General features: G+C 41.8%; 1 protein-coding gene across 3 annotated transcripts in view; it reads left to right on the forward strand.

The window, feature by feature from the left end:
- The window catches only part of SLC39A10 (solute carrier family 39 member 10), an 802,105-nt gene that overhangs the window by 51,657 nt on the left and 731,846 nt on the right, over nucleotides 1-18,602 (forward strand). The window contains exon 1 of one of the 3 annotated variants that reach the window (XM_069615704.1): nucleotides 6,227-6,248. The exons of the other annotated variants lie outside the window; for them this stretch is intronic. The gene's annotated coding sequence lies outside the window, so the exon portion shown is untranslated. Of the gene's footprint in view, nucleotides 1-6,226; nucleotides 6,249-18,602 lie in introns of those variants that run through there. 3 annotated transcript variants of the gene reach the window in all.

Genomic DNA, 18,602 nt, shown 5'->3' on the forward strand with positions numbered 1-18,602 from the left:
AAGAACCTCGGTGGGACTCGAGTCAGATAGCCACAATTTGACTCGGAACACCATCAGACTGTTCTCCTCGGGGTTATTCATGGTTCTTGAGTAGTTGCAAGGGTACTTGGCATTCCCCCGAGACTTCCCTTGCGGCAGATCGGGGGCTGTAGTTTTCCTTCCGCCTAGGAGGAACTTCCGGACAGTTTCTTAGTAAATGTTTAGAGGAACCGCAGTACATGCACAATCCGGCTTCTCTTCTTCGTTTGCGTTCCTCAGGTGTGAGGGGCCCTCGGATGGCTCCTATTTGCATAGGTTCTTCAGGAGTGAGGTTTGACCTGGATGTGGGAGAAGGAGCAGGTAGACCGACAGTCTGAGGGGTGCCTCTGATTCGTCTTCTTTCTTGTCTCCGTTCTGATAGACGGAATTCGATCTGTAGAGATAGTCATCAATCCTTGGCAGGACACAGGTCGAGCTACACGAGCTAACTCATCCTTGATTTCATCGTGTAGCCCTCTTCGGAATATTGTTTGTTGAGCAGAGTCCGGCCAATCTGCCTTAGCCGCCAATCTCTGGAAGCGGGATATGTAGGTCTGGACGTCTGTGGTCCCTTGTGTGACATCCAATATAGCTTCCAGTGAAGAGTAGAATACTTCTGGTCTGTCAAACTTATCCTTAAAGGCTTCCACAAAACGGTCATAATCGTTCAGGGAGGGGTCATTTCTGGCTACTAGGGGAGTGGCCCAAGCCAGTGCGTTGCCAATGAGGTTGGCCAATGAGGTTGGCAATAATAAATCCGACTCTGGACTTGGCGGATTCATAGGCATGGGTGCGAAAGGCAAAATAAACATTGGAGGCATCGAGGAAGTCCTTTTAATCCCCCTGGGTGACCATCATACTTGCCAAAAGAAAGGGGCATAGCGGGTAGATCCCCGCGGTCGTCACGGTGTAAGACCACCTGTTGTCTGAGGGCGATATTCTCAGTTCTCAGCGCTTGGACTTCTGCAGTTAGGTTCTGCATAGCTGCCACTAGTTCTTGGTATTGTTCCAAGGAGGCCATGGTATTGCACTGGCGTTGTATTCTGTCAAGATCTGAGTCTACCTCCCCTTTCTCCTCACCTGACTCTCCTGAGGTGGATTCTTGACGGTCGGTTTCAGTCTTCTGGAGTCTCTTTTTAATCCTTGCACCCTTGCCCTTGGGTGCTCGAACCTTCTTTTTGTGCAGGTAAGGTCTAGCCCCTCCGGAGGCCACCTTGACAGAGGCAAAGACCTGTCCTAGGGGAGCCCCAGGGGGCCAGCCTCCAATCTAGGGAAAAAGCATGAGGCAGAAAAAACCCTAGTTCATAGATGGTCTTGATGATGAGTCGAAGAGATGGCACAGATGCTCAGCAGCTCTTGTCGTGGATCCAGAGATGTGAAAATACAATCCAATGGTAAACTAGATAAACTTCGCGGAGGCGAGCGAAACACAGAAATGACTGGGGGTACAGAATCAAGTAAGAAGGGAGCTGCCGAGCTGGCAGTGGACGAAAGGCAGCAGAAAAGAAGTAGAGAACACGGTGCGAAGAAGTGGCACTGCGTTCAAAAGGTAGGAAGTTGAACCAAAACTGCTGGCGGATAGGAAGGCGGTTTAAGCAAACGAAAGTATTGTTGACAGTACAGAGCGACAGCGACAAGGTAGAATGTGAAAGTTAACTGGGGAGGCAAAAGTAGGAAGACGGAAACACAGAAAAAAGGATAGATAGGTAAGAGAGGAAAGGAAACAAGCGTAGTTCAGGCTCGCTACGGGAGGGCTGTAGAAGGAGCAGAAATCACGGAACGAAGATACGAGTAAGCAGCACTCGGAGCGTTGAATGAAACGGCAACAGATACAACGCGCCGAGCAGGGGGGCGGAGCCTGCCTTTAAAGGCACCGCGCCATGTTGGATGAGGACTAGAAAGATCCTCGGGGTCGGAACTTCCATCGACTCCAGCATTTCCAATCCTGGTTCCTGACAAGGTGAGTGAAGACACGGTAGAATGGTGCATTCTGCACAAGCTACTTTAATAATACTCCCCCCACGCCCCCCAATCCCCTCTCCTCTCCTTCAGCATGCCTGATAATGTATGGAAGCAGGGGTTGAGTAAGTCACTAAACATGACGCATTAAAGCTATTAAGACATTGGGTGATATTTTATATTCATTTACCACGCAGTAATTCCACAGTTGGAACTCGTGGTTCTTTAAAACCCACGTGGTTGTTAAAACACGAGTAAGACTCCAGAGCCTTAAGTCATTGGGCGTACTTATATTTATTCAACATGCAGTAATTTAACAGTTTGAACTCGTGCTTTCCAAAACATGAGCAAGAACACAATTTGGCGCTCTCTACCCATTCTTTGCACATAGCTTGGAATGCTATGTATTCTAACCCAAATGTATTAACAAGATAGATGTAATTTTGAGCAGAATGCTCGAATAATTATATTAAGTTCAGGCACCCTCAATGGATGGGTGAAGTATGAATTAACTATATAACAACTAAGAGCCATGACCACCTTGTCACTCTTTACAGCTGCTGCTCATCCATATTAATAGATGAAAGCGCCACTAGTTTGAACACAGCACCATCATGAACCAAGCTGAGTGGAGATCTTTTGCTTTCACCAGTTCGTCACAAGTCAAAGTCAAAAAACATTAAAGGTACTTTAAACTAAGTTAGTACTACACACTGTCCAACATTCAAATGACTAATTAGCGCAAAGTAAATATGAGCGCCCTTTTGATTACTGTATGCATTTTTACAGATACAGTGCAAGAAAACATTTTGAATGCGCGGCATTCGTTTAGGAAGCCAGATGAAAATGCTGATTAAGTTACCTTATACGTCCCAAAGAAATTGAGAAACACTCGGGTTAGTCCAAGAAGCAACGGTTTCATTCTAGCTACCACCGTTTTTAGTTTTTGTGATAAAATACATAAAAAAGTGTGTTTTACTAAAAGTATTTCGTTTTCTGGATATTAATGGGAAAGTATCATTGACTGAAAACAACAAACGTTTCTCTGTCCTGAAAAAGGCCACTATTACCATCAGAACCAACGGCACCAAGAGAGAGTCCCGTATGAGTCAGAAAGGCCGAAACATATGTCTCGAGATTAAATGCATCCATGTTTGCAGTAATATACACTGTTTTTCCCTATGTAATTTGACATCTTGAAAGGTCTGGTGTGTCCACACCAGTTAGATTGTAAGTGAGTAGCACAGTTTGTTTTTATAGATTTAGGCGTTAGAAAGCCTTTTTAGGCATATGTTGTCTTAACAATAAAAAGAAAAAATATTTTTGTTAATTATGTGTGGTATAAGTAATCTTAAAATTGCATGAAGTTACCTTGGATCTAACCTTGTGCGACTCAGGGTCTTAAGGTAGGGGTAGTCGACCTATTATCCTTTGCTTTTAGTGTATCAGTCTCCCATTGATAGTGTCGCCCCCCCGATAACGAAAAACTGGGAGTACCCAATGTTGAATTATCTCTGTTTATTTTACAGCAGTATTATTTGTGTGTTTTTGAACACTTTGGTGGATTTTATTTTTATTTTTTATTTCTTAAACTTCCTCTATTTTTGGACGGACAAGCCGGCGCATGTTAAGGGGTTGCTGCATACTTGTAGGTGGGATTCTAACCCAGGGACTTGAACAAGAGATCACGTCTATTGCCACATACCTGAATCACTACAGTGATGTGAATAAATGACATTGAGATATGCCCTGTTTTGAGAAAGGCTCAGTACGAGCCGAAACATGTGTCAATAAAAAGGCTCTCCCACGGGAAATTTGACTTACAATTGTTTTGCAGTTATTTCAGTGGCAAATAGTTCTTAACAATACTGAATTTGTGTGGCGCAGTCACAGTGTGAAATTTTCAGCAATTTGTATAAAGCCTCAGAGGAGGGCTAGTGGTTCCTCCGAAATAGTCTTCACACAGCCGCGACACGTGAGATTTACAGTATTATTAAAAAGGGCGCAAGGCCTAGTAAGTGGACCCCAAACAACTACCCAATCACTGTATCATACCTATTTTATAGAGCCTTTCGTGGATATTCTTTATTTTGGAATCATTGTACTGCAGCTGTTTGGGTTACTACTGTTATCAGCTCACAGACTTCCTGAAGATCCTATATCCTGCCCACGTTATCTAAAGAGGTGAAGGGGGTGAGGGTTATACCTGTCTGGCTGTGCTGGTTTCATCTTTATAATTGGGATCACTGCTGGTTTAGTACTGGTGTGGGGATGAGTAGGCAGTTTAGCCACTACTCATCCCTGTAATCCTGCAGAGCAGTAGTCACTTCGTCGAGTATGCCTCCTTTTTCAGAGGAACGATTAGGAGTTAGTGTTGGAACTGATTGGTAAAATGTCTTTGATTCCTGGGTCAGACTATTCAGTAAATCGGGATTTGGTGACAAAAAAAATTAGCAGGTTTATGAGTCTGAACTAAATGGAAGATTTCTGAGTATTGTCTGCAAGCTGGGCAAATATTGACTAAGATTTCCTTCCGGTCTGTGACGGCATAACGGGCATCCTCTAGTAGTGAAGTGTAAAGCATGATGGAAGGTGGGGCTCTTGCTGTGGGCTCTCAAATACGTCATTAAATGGTGTTTACTGTTCCTCCTTTAGTCAAAATCAAGGTGGTGACTAGTTTGAGAAGAGTATTGAAAGATATTTGCGTAGTTGAGTGGACTCCTAGTGGAGGATGCAGGGATTCAGTCCATCACCTCGCAGGTGTGATACATTTTGTCTCGGCCACGCAGATTCCCACATCCCAAGGCTCAAGTGTGGGTCCTGATGATATGCACGTGGCCGCTTGGAATGCTTTTATCTTGAGTGCGCTCTTGAAGGGCAGCAGTCTAGGCACGACCTTTTGGTGAGGATACAAGGGGGGTTTGATATTGCTCCAACACTTTTGTGCCCCAGCCCCCTGCTACCTGCGGTTGAATTTAGATTTTCCAAAGCCTTTCCAGTGCATCCCCTTTGAAGACAAACAAAAACACAACGAATATCTACTGTATTTGTACTCGCGTGTGGTTTTTAGCCTGGCATTGCGAGCCAGCAGGCTGGCTTTACAGAAAGAGATTTGTCTAGTTTAAATGACTGCTCCAAAAGGGGGGTCAGTTTTTTCCAAGTGCAGGCGGAAATCGGGGCATCTTCCACCGCCATATTAAGACGCTGGCTGGGAGAGATGCCTTTTCAATGGCCATCACTGGGTTACTGCCTAGCCAATAAGCTCACGAGCAAGCATCCTCCTGCTACTTCACCTTTTTGAGCGCTTCAGCCGCTCCCCGAAATACTGAGCCCTGAACCCGAGCGCTGGGTTCAGCAGTTTCATCTCTGTAAGGACGATTGCAGTTTGTCGAATGCATTTATGACTATTGGGACATGTACTTAATACACAGAACACTACAATTAATTTAAATTACTGATCACCATAATACAGAATATACATGTAGACTATTCTGTGTAAACCTTTTGAACATGTTAGAACTTATCCATCCAGTGTAGCAGTTTAAAATTATATTTCACGAATACTATCTCTTTCATTTACCGCCCTCTTCCCATTGACATAACCCAGCCCCCTCCCTGAAATCCACCAGCGGGATTACAGTCCGTGCAAATGACAGTGGTGGGTGCATACCAGTAACCTAACCTGCTAAAAGAAATCCATTGGCATCCTTCTAAGACTATGCATGTCGTAACTATGTAGAGCCTGGCTCTGCTTTCCTAAACATTTTTTGACCTGTGCAAAATGTTAGCTTGCTGATCATTTGCACGTACAGCTGTTTGACCGATCTTGTTTTACCCAGGTGTATTTTGTGCGACCTTATTGTGTGTGGGGGGGGGGGATTGCAGGTCCTGGAATAGATAGTTGAACACAATTTAGCCTATCTAAGTAAGGGCAGTCGCACATAGCTTTACATGCAAACTGCTGTCCTTGTGTAACAGTCATGGAAGGATACTTTGTGTAAATATACCACAGCAGCTCTTGTGCCCAAATAAACTACAGCATTCCACAAACTACAATTATCCTTTTTTTCCTAGGCGGTGTGTGGGTCCAGCCCTTTTTTTTTTCTTCTTTAGATATGCGTAGCTTGCAGTTGTGGGTGGGGCTAGTGAGGGATTGTACTTCAACCCCCTCATTTTCTTAACCCACACGGCTGGGAGTGGCTAAAAAGGTAGACTTCCTTACAAAACGCAAACTCGTTGATAGCAGGAATTTGGTGGAGACCAGAAACGAGGTATGTTCATATTTTTGTTAGACTTTGGTGTGATGCAGACGCTGTGTGTATTGGTTTCAACGGCATAAATGAACTCTCTGTACTTGGTATAGTATAGAAGGATGCCACATAATAGTTTTTGCTACGGAGGGAAGAGTCCAAAACCAAGGAACCATCTTCCCAAAACGCGAAGAACAGATTAAACGTTTTAAAATCGTAGTTGCATCATGCCCGTGGAATGTTTTATATCGTTTTATGCTAAATTTTACTCTGCTTCACCCTCAGCAAAACGAACAGTTTGGCGAAGTAGGGGTGAACAATTACACTGCTGATTTCATGGCATGAATGTGGATATGTGCGCGCCTTTTACTTTTGTAATATATACCCTCATTTGTTATACTGCCATTAGAAGGATTTATTAAACCTGTGTTCTTTGGACGTCTGGTTTTGATCTTTCCTTTGCGCCGTGGAAACTACTGTTGAAAACTCCAGCCTTATCGCGCTTTCTTCCTACAAGGAACCCCTTCTGTGCAGCCCAATTAGACGTGCATGGTTACAGATCAAAGTGCTTAATGCTCTGTGAGGGTCACATGAAAGTGGTCATGAGTTAGTGGAATGCTTCGGGGTCGTACCTTGGGGTCGCAGATTTTCGAGCTGCAGTGATTTGCTTTCAGACCATTTATGAACCCGTTTGAGGGCGATGCCAATCACTAAATGCATTTTATAAGGAGAACAACTTTTTTGAACAATGCAGTTGTTACTCATTTTGCCAGACTGTTACCAAACAAGCATTTTCCAACGATTTAACATCTCGTTTTAATATATTGAGACGCACATTTGATGTGCAGTTGCTTTTCATCCTATAATTGCGATTTCATTTAGAAAACCCCGCAAATGAGGGGTGTTTGTGTGTACTACTTTTACCAATGAATCAACAATCTGTGTGGTCCTGTTATCACTCCCCGAAATTATCTCCACAGGTTTTGTTTATTCTGATCCATGAGTAGTTTGAAAAGGCCCATAACAACCCATAGCCCATATTCGTGCATGCCTTGACAGTTAGAAGGAGGCCATCGGGTTATTTTCAATCTTGAATCTTGCGGGCTCAGAAATCTTATTTTTTCAGTCACGTGCTCTGTGCTTTAATTTAAGAAGTTCTCATCACATCTTGTGTTTTACCTCTCCATAGAGCACTCGGAAGCCACCTGTGCTTCACATAACACAACTGAAAAAAATGCCTTTTGAATGTACCACATGATGTTCACCACCCTGGAGTGGATCACAGTATGCTCACGTGCACACACTCTGCATATGATTTGATTAGAGGTGGGGGAACTAGAGAATTCCTCGGGGCGGCTGAGCCAACGGGTCAGACTTCGTTCCAGTAGGCAGATGCCAGCCTAGTCGGCAAAATAATGGCTGTGTAAATCCTGGAACCCAAGAACCCTGGCATCCTATCTCACCACCCTCCCACATCACATAAGCCATTCCTGGAATACTGCCTCTTACCTGCCATCCTGCCCCATATGCCCGACTACATGCAATCCGTACCTGGCGTCCCAATTTTGGCAAACTGGGAACATTGAGATCAAAGGATTTGCCTTAGGTCATGTACTTTAGCTAAATCAAGCTGGGATTTTAGCACGATCTGCACTTTAGACCCTTAACCACATATTCTCCCACCTTTTAGCGATTACAAATGTCATTCATGCTAAAATGTTTTATGCCAATTGGGAGATTCAAGTCTTGTATTATTTTCTTTGCATTCTGTGGCTAGTAGACCTGAATTTATAGCTGGGAAGTCCAGGAAAACAAGTACCAGGTTGCAAAATAATAAGCGGTCCTGAACTAACGTCTCCTTAATGAGTTAGTTATGTATGCAGATATTTGCTCATTATGGCTCTAATACTTTTTTTTTATGGAGAGATGACTTGAATAGTACATAATATATTATGAACCAACCTGACAAATATGGAAATCCACACTAAAAGCAAAGGGAGCATGATCGGAGCTTTTATTTTCTTGATCTTGATTGAACACTATAGGTACCAGAATGCAAATTAATGGCAGCCTAACAAGTGTACTGTCAAGAACGCAAGAAGTCATGATTTGAAGAATATTTGAAATTCCATAAAAGCAAACTCATTTTGTGCGTTTCAAGCAGGCAGCAGAATAAACGCCCCGTTTAAAAAAGTGGTGTTTATTTTGTAACTTCCTTGGTCTTGGAAGAAGTCACAGATTGCCTATTTGGGGGATCTGGCGGGTGAGTGGGTAGGAGAGGGGAGGCGTTTACCAGACATTGTGGGAGTCTGGTAGCTTTGATGTCCCTCTACCTCACCTCTTAACGTAGACTGCCATAGAATTACGCCATGCATTAATAGCGAGATTTGTGACCACAAGCCTAATTCCATTCTTAGCCTGACTGTAAATGTTGCATTGCATTACGCACTAACACACTAGCCAATGCTAACTAGTGCCACTCCTATACAGAAATTTTAAGATTAGCCCGCGTCATCTTTAGACAGGTGTAACAATGTTGTGTCACACCTGGATGGAATTCTTAACGTTAGCTTGTGTCGCATCTAGACCGGATTATGAATATTAGCATGCGCCACACTTAGATAGAATTCTTAACTTTAGCTTGTGTCGCATCTAGATAGAAATGTAAATGTTAGCATGTGCCACACTTGGATGAAACTGAATAATGGTAAGTGCAACACTTGATATGAATCGTGATCACTAGTCTGCCTCACATCTAGACAGAATATTGAAAATTAGCAACGATGGAATAGTGAATGATGGCAAACATCAGACATAGACATAACTGCAAGGACAGCAATGCCAACTAACCAATCCACTAACAATTCCATCCCTCTGCATATACTTCTCAAACTCTAAACAAACACAACCACAAGCCGAAAACGCAGCAATCCGAACTAACTTCACTACACTGCAACAACAAAACAAACCCCACATAGACTTGCACAACAGCACACGACGACTACCGACCGTAAAACACCCCAAGCCCAGCCGACAGACCCACTGGGCTGAGGCTGCCATCAGCACATCACTGCTCTCGTGCACTTTTCCATCTTATTCCCACTAACTCACCTCCCGGCCCCCTCTTTCAGAGCCACCAGAGCGCCAGGGGACCCCTCCGGTGGTGATAGTGCGCGGTACAAAAATCCTTTAACATTAACATGTTAAGTTAATGTTTTCTTGAGGACAATGAACCTTTCCTAGTGCCAAATTGCATGCCATATGTGCTGCTGCTGTTTACAGTGAAGTGCTTACAGGTATTAGTAAGGCCCTGCCAGGGACCTCTTCAGATAGTAGACAAGTGAGCACTGCGTTACAGAAGAATCACTGAGAAGCCCACAGGGATGGTAGGTGGCGGCCATGAACAATAACATTTGAAAGTGAACTGGTTAAACTTCTTTTTCCTGTCACCAATTTCTCAGCAACAAAAATGAGCACTCAGTACATGACTTCTGCTCCCTGCTAGCATTTTTCACCACAAGCGAGGAGGGGATTGCAAAAAAATCGAACCTTGGGTCGAGCACCTGTGAGGTACTTAAACCGGCATCACCGTTCCCCCATCTGGTTCCTCCACCTCTGCCATTGATCACAGAAACTGTACTGTAGGTACACTGCATAGCCGCACAGGTGCGGCGTGAATGCATGAGGAAATCGATGTCCAGTACACATAACCGTTTGTGACGATAATAAAGCCAGGACCATTGCCGTAAAAGAGAGCTTCACCATAATGTTTAGATGTTTATTTCATCTTTTGGTATTTTCATTTCTATCTCTTCTGTTTTTTTCATCTAGCATTCAAGGAACCTCTTTGTCTCCGGTTCAATTTGTGTATTTTGGTGCAGCCTTCACTTCTGTATTCTTCAATACAAATAAAGTGTAATGGGGCTTTGCCTAACAAAGTGAATTTATTTAATTTAAAAAGTCCTGCTTTTTACTGGTTTTTAGTTGTCTTTATTTGTATTTTGATGATGTCACCTTTCTGGCTCTATTGGCCACGAGGAGGGTGTCTCAGGGGGTCTCCTTATGCCCGTGGATGATAGACCTGGGGGAAGTAGGCAGAGGCATTCCTTGGCCACTTGCCGAGGGGACCTTGCCTAACAGTTCGGGGTGGGCTACCATTGGTGGCAGTACCTGACTGATTTGTATATGGCTGGACGCCTTTTTTTAATTATTAATTTGATATAGTTGCAAATGCAGCTTTACAAATATGATTTGTCTAAAAGGAAAAAAGAAAGAAAGAAAAAACAAACAAATTCCACATGCTTTAAAAATGTATACAACAGAGGTCTAAGAAACACAAATTAACATAATCATTTCACCCCAACCATGTAGCTTGCCCTTACATTAGGATTACAAATCAAATTAATTCATTCTATTTCACACTACTGTTATTGTCATGCTCAAAATACAAGATTTGCAATTTCTATACCCTTCAGATAATCATAGAATAACAGGAGTTATTTCATGCCATTTATCCTAATTCGGTTTGAAATCTAGATTTGTTTATCTCTAGGTTATTTTATCTGTATTCTTAATATGTATCTGATGGCAGCAAGGTTCAGAGGATTCAGGGATATATGTTGGGCATTGAGTACCATTAACCACATCATATCAGAATTTATTGTCCTATATTCGCTAAAATATTTTGAAAAATACTCATGTTAGGCTTGTTAAAGCCTTACAGCGGACCATGATGTGTTTTAAGGTCTCTATCTCTGTATCTCTTTCACAATATCTGCATGTTTTAATCAGTGTTTTATCTTTCACCCGCATTGATTTTATTGCTCTTGTAGGCCACAAATCAAATCGGAGTCTCATTATCTTTGAGGGATAATCAATAGTTGGATATTTTTGTAGAAATTTGGGGACATCATTCAGATTCTTCACAGTGAAAATGCCGGTTTTAAAGAATTTATATTTCTCGCATTCTCATCTAGTGTTTCTCCAATCAAGATGCCAGAATTTTTGTTTCGCCCAATTTGGATTTGTTAGTTTGTTGATGTCAGCTTCTTTCATGTTATCTCTACATATCTTCCATACATTTATCATGTCTATCCCATCATCGATGAAAGTCTGCGAAATGTTAATTACAATGCAATCAAATATGCCCTTAGTTTTGAATTCCTCAGATAATAAGAGTGAATTTCAATTAACTATCATTCTCAATGATATTAGGCCCTTTCAAACTGGATTATTGGCATGGGGAAACTTTTTTTTTGGCAGTCTCTGAATTTTCTTCCAAAAAAGGCCTTCTAAGTAGATCCAGTTTGGTTGACGTTCCACTAGTTTGCATGAAGCTCCATATGTTACAGTGGGGATAACTTTCTGCTTATAGAACATAAGGATTGGAAGCCATGTAAATCTACCATATTTTCGTTGGATCAGTCTTGCTTGTGAACATAGCATAAGCATTTTGTGCTTCAGCTCTTCTTTATATGGCATATCGATCTTACTGTCACTTATGGTTATCCCTAATTATTTGTATTCCTTTACTAATTTGATGGGGTTTTTACCAATAGTCCAACGATTGGCCAGTTTACTGGTAGATGTTTTGCAACCTCTGATTATCAGTATGCTAGATTTTGCTGTGTTTATTTGTAATTTGTTTTCCTGAGCATGATCCTCTAGTGCACATAAGGACCTGTGAAGGCCAATTGGAGTTTGATCTATTATTATTAGATCATCGGCATAGAGCAAACGGCCAACTGTATTTTTATGGATTTTGGGTGGAAAAGATCTTACCATATCTAAGTGTTTATTGATGTCACGGATGTAAAAGTTAAAAAGGGTTGAGGCTATTATACACACTTGTTCGAGCCCGTTGTTCGTTGGTATTGATCTTGCTAAAAGGCCTTCACTAATTAAAATTGCTGGATTAAATTGATGTTTGATGGACATCCAGCTGCTTTTGGTTTGCTCCATAATATGGTTTGTGAGACTGTATCAAAGGCCTGTTTGTAATGAATAAAAGCAATATATAGTGGGCTTTTCTTTCTTATCACTTGGGCTTGTATTGTTAATAGGTTGGGAGCAGTGCCTTGGATCCTGCAAGTTGTGTTCTTTGAACCATTTATTCAAGGCAGCCAACAATATCTTTGCATGGATTTTCCCAGGAGAATCTAGCAGGGCCAAAGGTCTATAATTTACCGGTTTAGTTCTGTCACCTTTCTTAAAAACGGGTTATTATAATTGATTGTTTAAAGGAATCTGGAATATACCCGGTTTGCTCTATTTTTAGGTATATCTGCATTATCAATGACCATTTTTCTGGAAAAGCTTTGATGGTAGCATTTGAAATGCTGTCGGGCCCAGTGGCTCTTGAATTACAACTTTTTGATTACTATCTGTATATCCACTAAGTCTATCACCAATTTGTTATTTAGTGATTCATATTTTGGGCACATCTCTTCCAATTGATCTTTCATAAAATAGGGTAGCAAAATGTTCAACCCATCCCAATTCTCCGATGACATTTAAGATATGGGGAGACCTGCATATTTTGGCGCCATCGCAAGGTCTAGATTTGGGCACTTGATTTAGTTGCAATGGTTTGTAACTGTCATGCATGGCAGTCAGATCACATCTGAACCTGTTACTCACTCTTCGCACAAACCTGGTTATACCCATAGAACTGCAAAGCTTTTCTATTCGAGATGGAGGCTGTTTGATACCTTGTCTGGAAAACGACGTTTGCATTATACACGTCGTTAGTATCACGTCATAAAGAATTGTCACGTGTGTTCCACCTTACCTTTATAAGCAGCGTTGGGACGTTGCTCGCTGCTTCTGATTGAACAAACATGGAGTCTTTTAGCTGAATCTTTGATCCGTGTCCTCGCAACTCTTCAGCAACTTCTTTGGCTTTCCTTCTGCGTGTTAATTCCACATGCGATCTCCTGTAGCCGTGCCCAGGAAGAAACGGGTGGCTTTCCTTGTCCGCGTGTACTTTTTCCACACGCTACCTCCAACCACGACCAAGATAACCAAGGTATGGCTTTTCCTGCAAACGTTGTTTCTTGAACTCTTGCAGTCGCGTGGAAGAATACTAATGTGCGGCTATCCTTCAGCGTGTACTTTTGCTGCGTGTAAAACCACACACGGTTTCCTGAACTCTTTGCAAGTATAAATCCACACGCAAGTTTGTGCTACGCTCTGATTGAATCCTGCCGCCAGTGGTGAAACGGGTGGAATTCCACTCACTCTCTTCTGTTCTACTTGGGAAAGGAAGTACTGCCAACAATTGTTAATTTAGAAGGTGATTGCGCACGTTACATTGGCCGCTATCCTGTGGTGCACCAGCCCGGCATCTAGCGTGATCCTCATGCTGTTCGGGATAAGTTTTCCCTTACTAACCTTCCCTCCTTTTCGTTGGTTCTTTATTGGATTACTTCAGAGATTTGTTGGCAGAGCCTCCAGTTATCCGCATCTACAGGTTAGTGTTGTCCTAATTGATGAACTTTTAGGGAGAATTCATGTTGGGATACTTCTTCATTGCGTCTTATTTTATCCTTGTGACTGCTGTAACTTTCCTTGATCCGGTTGTAACTATTGTAATTACTGTAATGGATTGTAATGTGTAACTAAGCTGTGAATAACCTTGTTTGCTCCTGCGCCCTCATACCCTCGGGTTTGGTGTGCAATACAAATAAACTAAACTTCCAATTGTTTTGCCACGCCATTTCCAGTGATTCCTCCCTCTGCCTGTTATTAGTCAGCGGGTGGTATCATTTGGAAGGTCTATTTTTGACTTCACTACTTTCAAGCCATTTACCTTCATTAGGATCCGGAAGAACCCTTTAATTGTATCCTTTATGGTTATACCTGTATCCTTTTACTGGGCAGTATAAGATGCGTGGTTGATTTGTGACAGTAACAGCAATTCATTTTCAATTTGTGTTTTTTGGGTTCTATGTTGGATTAAACATTTTGTGTACTTCGTATCGATTTTTTCCCAAGCTCTTTTTTTATATTTATTTTTGGCTCTAAACTTTCTTATTGCACACCTCATTTGCGCTTTTTCCGCTCTAATAACCGGGTTATATGAGCCAGAGGCTCTCTCTACCAATCGGTTGTTTTCATTCATGGTGGTTTTAAACTAGCACAGAACATTCATGTAATCCTCTTGATTATGCTGGGTCAAATTGTGCAATAATTTGTTTAATTTGGGTTCCGTCCATTTAATACGATTTATCTATTGATTTAGTTGTAAAGGATAATTTGTGATGGCTTCTAAATGGACTCCATGTTGATTCACAGGTTATAACCAGAATGTAATGATTGCTCAGGTATGTCGGGACCACAACAAAATTTGATACTACATTTAGATGTTTCTCTGAAATAAAAGCATAATAAATAATGGCTTTGGATTTTTGCTTCTTCCAAATTGGGTGTGGAGGGTTAGCCCCTTCCACACATCCATTTAGGAGAGTCCTATTTCTCTCTGCCATAAACCTTAGCCATTTAACAGCTCGGGTTGGTAAAGCTCTACTATCGCTAGTCCCACAACGCATGGTCAAATCTCCCACTACAACAATCCTAGTTGTTTGGAACAATATCAATTTTGTCAAATAGGCCAGTTACATGACCCATGAAGTCATCGTCTGGAATGATGGCCGGATTCCTATACGCATTTATGATTGCAGTAGCAGGAGCCATGTGATGATCAGGGTTCTCAATTTCATATTTTAATAATTGTAGACATGGGTGAGGATTTCCCCATTGAGTTAGTTTTCCAGGTGAATCCATGTTCAGTGCACTTAACAAACCCATCATTGGTCTCCCTTTTGTTGGCTTTAGAGCAGGCACCCAACATATTTGATTGTCCGGCATACAGGTGGTGATGTCGGCCAAGTTTTTCTGTAGTAAAATTAAATTGGAACTACTCAGATTATGGGCCCTCTCTTGTTGCATTAGGTGAGAGAAACCACTGGTATTCCAGATGGCGATTTTCAAGGTGGCTGGCTACTGTCTTATTGGAATCCATTCTTGTTGCTCATGATTGGTGGCTCTCGCTGCTCTTTCTAACCATGCCCATTTGGTTGTTTTACTAACAGGTGTCTCATCTTGATAGTAGATATCTCTTTTCAATTTTCCAGTGAGGCCTTGGCAGTTTATTAATTGGGTCTTAAATTTTGAGATGGGGTGATGTCAATCATCGCCTCTATTGACGATTTCATCATGACTAGCTATGTGTTTCTTCTCATTCTGTGATGGCTGGACCCCTTTTGCAATGGGGCATATGGGCTAAAAAAAACAGTGGCGTGGAAGGCTTCCCAGAGCAATGCCAGCGGTTCAGATTAATTAAAAACCTTCCACCCATACCTTTTTTGGTTGTACCTGCCCTTGGTGTCCAGTGCGTGGCTGCGGAAAGTCTCGGAACAATCATGAATGCAACCCTACCCTAACGAGAGAGCCTAATGTTCTCTCTACACAGACTAAAGGTCTAAAAGCTGGAGTATACACCTGTCCCTTTTTGGCTGGATTTGGTCTCGTTCAACTGGCATTAGTAGTTAGGGCTCCAATATTGTTAAAAGTAAGCCTGCGACAGCAGGAACGTTATTTCACATCTTTAAAGAGCTGAGGAGGAGGAGGAGGAGGAGGAGGAGGAGGAGGAGGAGGGAGGAGGGACAATTGACAAACTCTCTGAATCTGGTGATTTTGGCACTGGAACGAATATGGTTCTTGAATTTTGATTCATGCTTTAATATGTTTGAACATATCACTACAAATATTGTGAACGCATATTTGATATTTTGACATACTGGATAAGTCAACAAAAACAGTATATTCAATTGCAGCTATGTAGGAGAGCTATACGTAAGCACACCTTGATCTAGATTGAGTTTTAGTTCTTTGTTTCCTACTCTATTTAGGTGCCACTCTTCTGGATGTCATCTATTCTCACTGAGCCACTCTTGCAGCATCTTCTTCAGTGATTGAAATTTTAGGTTTTTTTTTCAAGCCTGCTTGGGGATGGATTTTATGTGGGCTCGAAAGCCAGCAGCCAATTTATGAATTTTCCCGTTAAAGGTATTATTTCTGTAGTATTTCTAAATAATAGAAATAAAAAACACAGGCACAGCATTTTGTCTGTCAGACGCGGTAGTCTCAATTCCTTTTTTAATTTCTTTTTTGTATATATCAAAGATGTGAAGTGTGTTTCATCCACACATCTCACACCTTCTGCCTGTAAGCACAACTGCATGCACACATGGTCCAGGGCTGATATTCTGTTTGAAAAGGCAGTCCTTTGATTGAGCTATGTGTGAATCATTGCCATTTGACACTGCTTTCCACTTGCGCTCTCATAACAATCATCACAAACATTGAAAATGGTAATAGCTGGATGGAAAAGTAAGACGCTCACACAGTTTATGTGCTTTTCCGCCTTGAGCTGTCTCGGTTCACAATCGCCCAACTGCACTCTACCTTAGAATGTCTTAAGTGCTGGGTACTTATTACAGAACTGACAAGGAAACCCATAGAGGGCACATGTTGGGAAGGATGGTATGTGGGTTCAATAAACCTTCAGAGTGTGGCCGTGACAAGTTTTCCGATAAGGCCTAATTTGAAGCTGTCCACACACATTGAAGGTGTATTGGGTTCAATGAATACGTTTCAGATTGTTTCCTCTGGAGCAGACTAAGCGATGCCTCGCAACTTAAGTTTACACCAGCTACGTTCGTTTTGCTGTATTCACTATCGTTTGATCTTTTGTAAGTCTGGAAATGCGTTAAGATCCGTGTTTGTCTGTAGATTCCACAAATATTAGCATAAGTTCACAATGGACTTTATGGTGTAAACAGAATGTTTTTTAAATTAGTTGCTCATGCCTTCTTCAATTTGATCTCCATTAAATTTGTGTGAAATTCTCCATAAGAGCATTGCCATTAATGAAAATAAAAAGGTTGGCGGCTTATGCCTCTAATGTGATGCGAGTAGCCTCTTTAATAAACATTATTGTGCGAAGGCCAACCAACGTCACCCAGCTAGGTGAATGCCAGGGTTAGGCTCCTTTAATGTAGTTCTCCGCTGTGCCCTTTGGATTAATATCCTCCTCCGCAAGACCTGTAAGGAAGTGATGTGGCTAGAGATGCCAGGCCTGATGCTGAATTAAGTCAGTGCTCCAAAGTCTGGCCAGCAAAGACTAGTTCTTCTGCAGCCATCCTCCCACGTGTACTCCTTTCTTGGTGCTCTATCTAAAATTAGATTTTGATATGCATGATGGTTAACCAGTAACGCTGGTTTCTCAACCACTGGCATAGCCCTTCCACTTTTTCCTTCATGGAAAAGGTTGTCTTTCATTTCTGATAGCGGCATGGAACAAAGTAGCGAAAGTAACAGCTTTTTTGTACCCCTTAGACTAGTGCATCCTTAATATTAATAGAATAACAGTATATGACTGTAAAGAAGATGCCCACACTCAGTGCCCCAGATGAGATTTTGAAGTGGGAGTATTTTACTACTGATTTCGTAAAGTTGGGCGTAAAATGCTTTCTTAGGGTGTAAAGAAGTAAGTCCAATTCCCACTGGTAGTATTTTAAAATCGAGTAAAAATGTTTGCACTTTAAAATGGGAATGGTGTAGTAGTAAATGCAGGGTGCAATATTTGCACTCACCACTAGCTATTGGCTAGTGATATTTGACTCTTGGCATGTAAGAAATGGTGTGCTGTGTGTATTTGTAGAATTGAAGTGGCGAGTTACTTTTTTTAATGGCTGGCGAGTAACTTACAACTTGAATTCCAGGAAATATTGCTTTTTACCTAGTTTTATTCATGTACATTAAAAGATAGTTCTTCCAACTTTAGATCATGCAGTAATAACAGTTTCCTCTTCCCTTGGAACTATGTGGAGTACTGGTCTAAACCGGTCCCTGGAGCTGCATTGGTGAAAGCAGGGACACACTCCTATGTGTCTTTCCTCTTTTATGTTGGGAGCATTATTACTCTCCATTTTGTTTGGGAGTATTTGCCTATTTCTAGGGAGTAAAAGTGCCTTATCTGTACAGCTGCCCACCATGGAAATTAGTGGTACTGGTAGGCGACTGTTACATTTCTCTTCCCCTCGCGTTCATGCATTACCTTTCTCTCTGTCCCGGGAATACCAGCCATCTGCTTCCTATGTGACTTTGATTGTCTGGGCAAAATCAATATATGCCTCCACCTTTTTCATCACAATCTTATGCAGAAGAGAATACTAATTCAGCCACCAAGCGCAACTACTTAACTATGCTTGGAACGTACATATTCATTCAGATTAACTGATGTTTGGGCATACAAATAAAGCTGTCCATTAAAGATGAGCTCTCGTTCAACAATCATGTTTTTCATACAAA

Source organism: Ambystoma mexicanum, chromosome 9, assembly GCF_040938575.1.
Source record: "Ambystoma mexicanum isolate Mex_15411 chromosome 9, UKY_AmexF1_1, whole genome shotgun sequence".
Lineage (NCBI taxonomy): Eukaryota > Metazoa > Chordata > Amphibia > Caudata > Ambystomatidae > Ambystoma > Ambystoma mexicanum.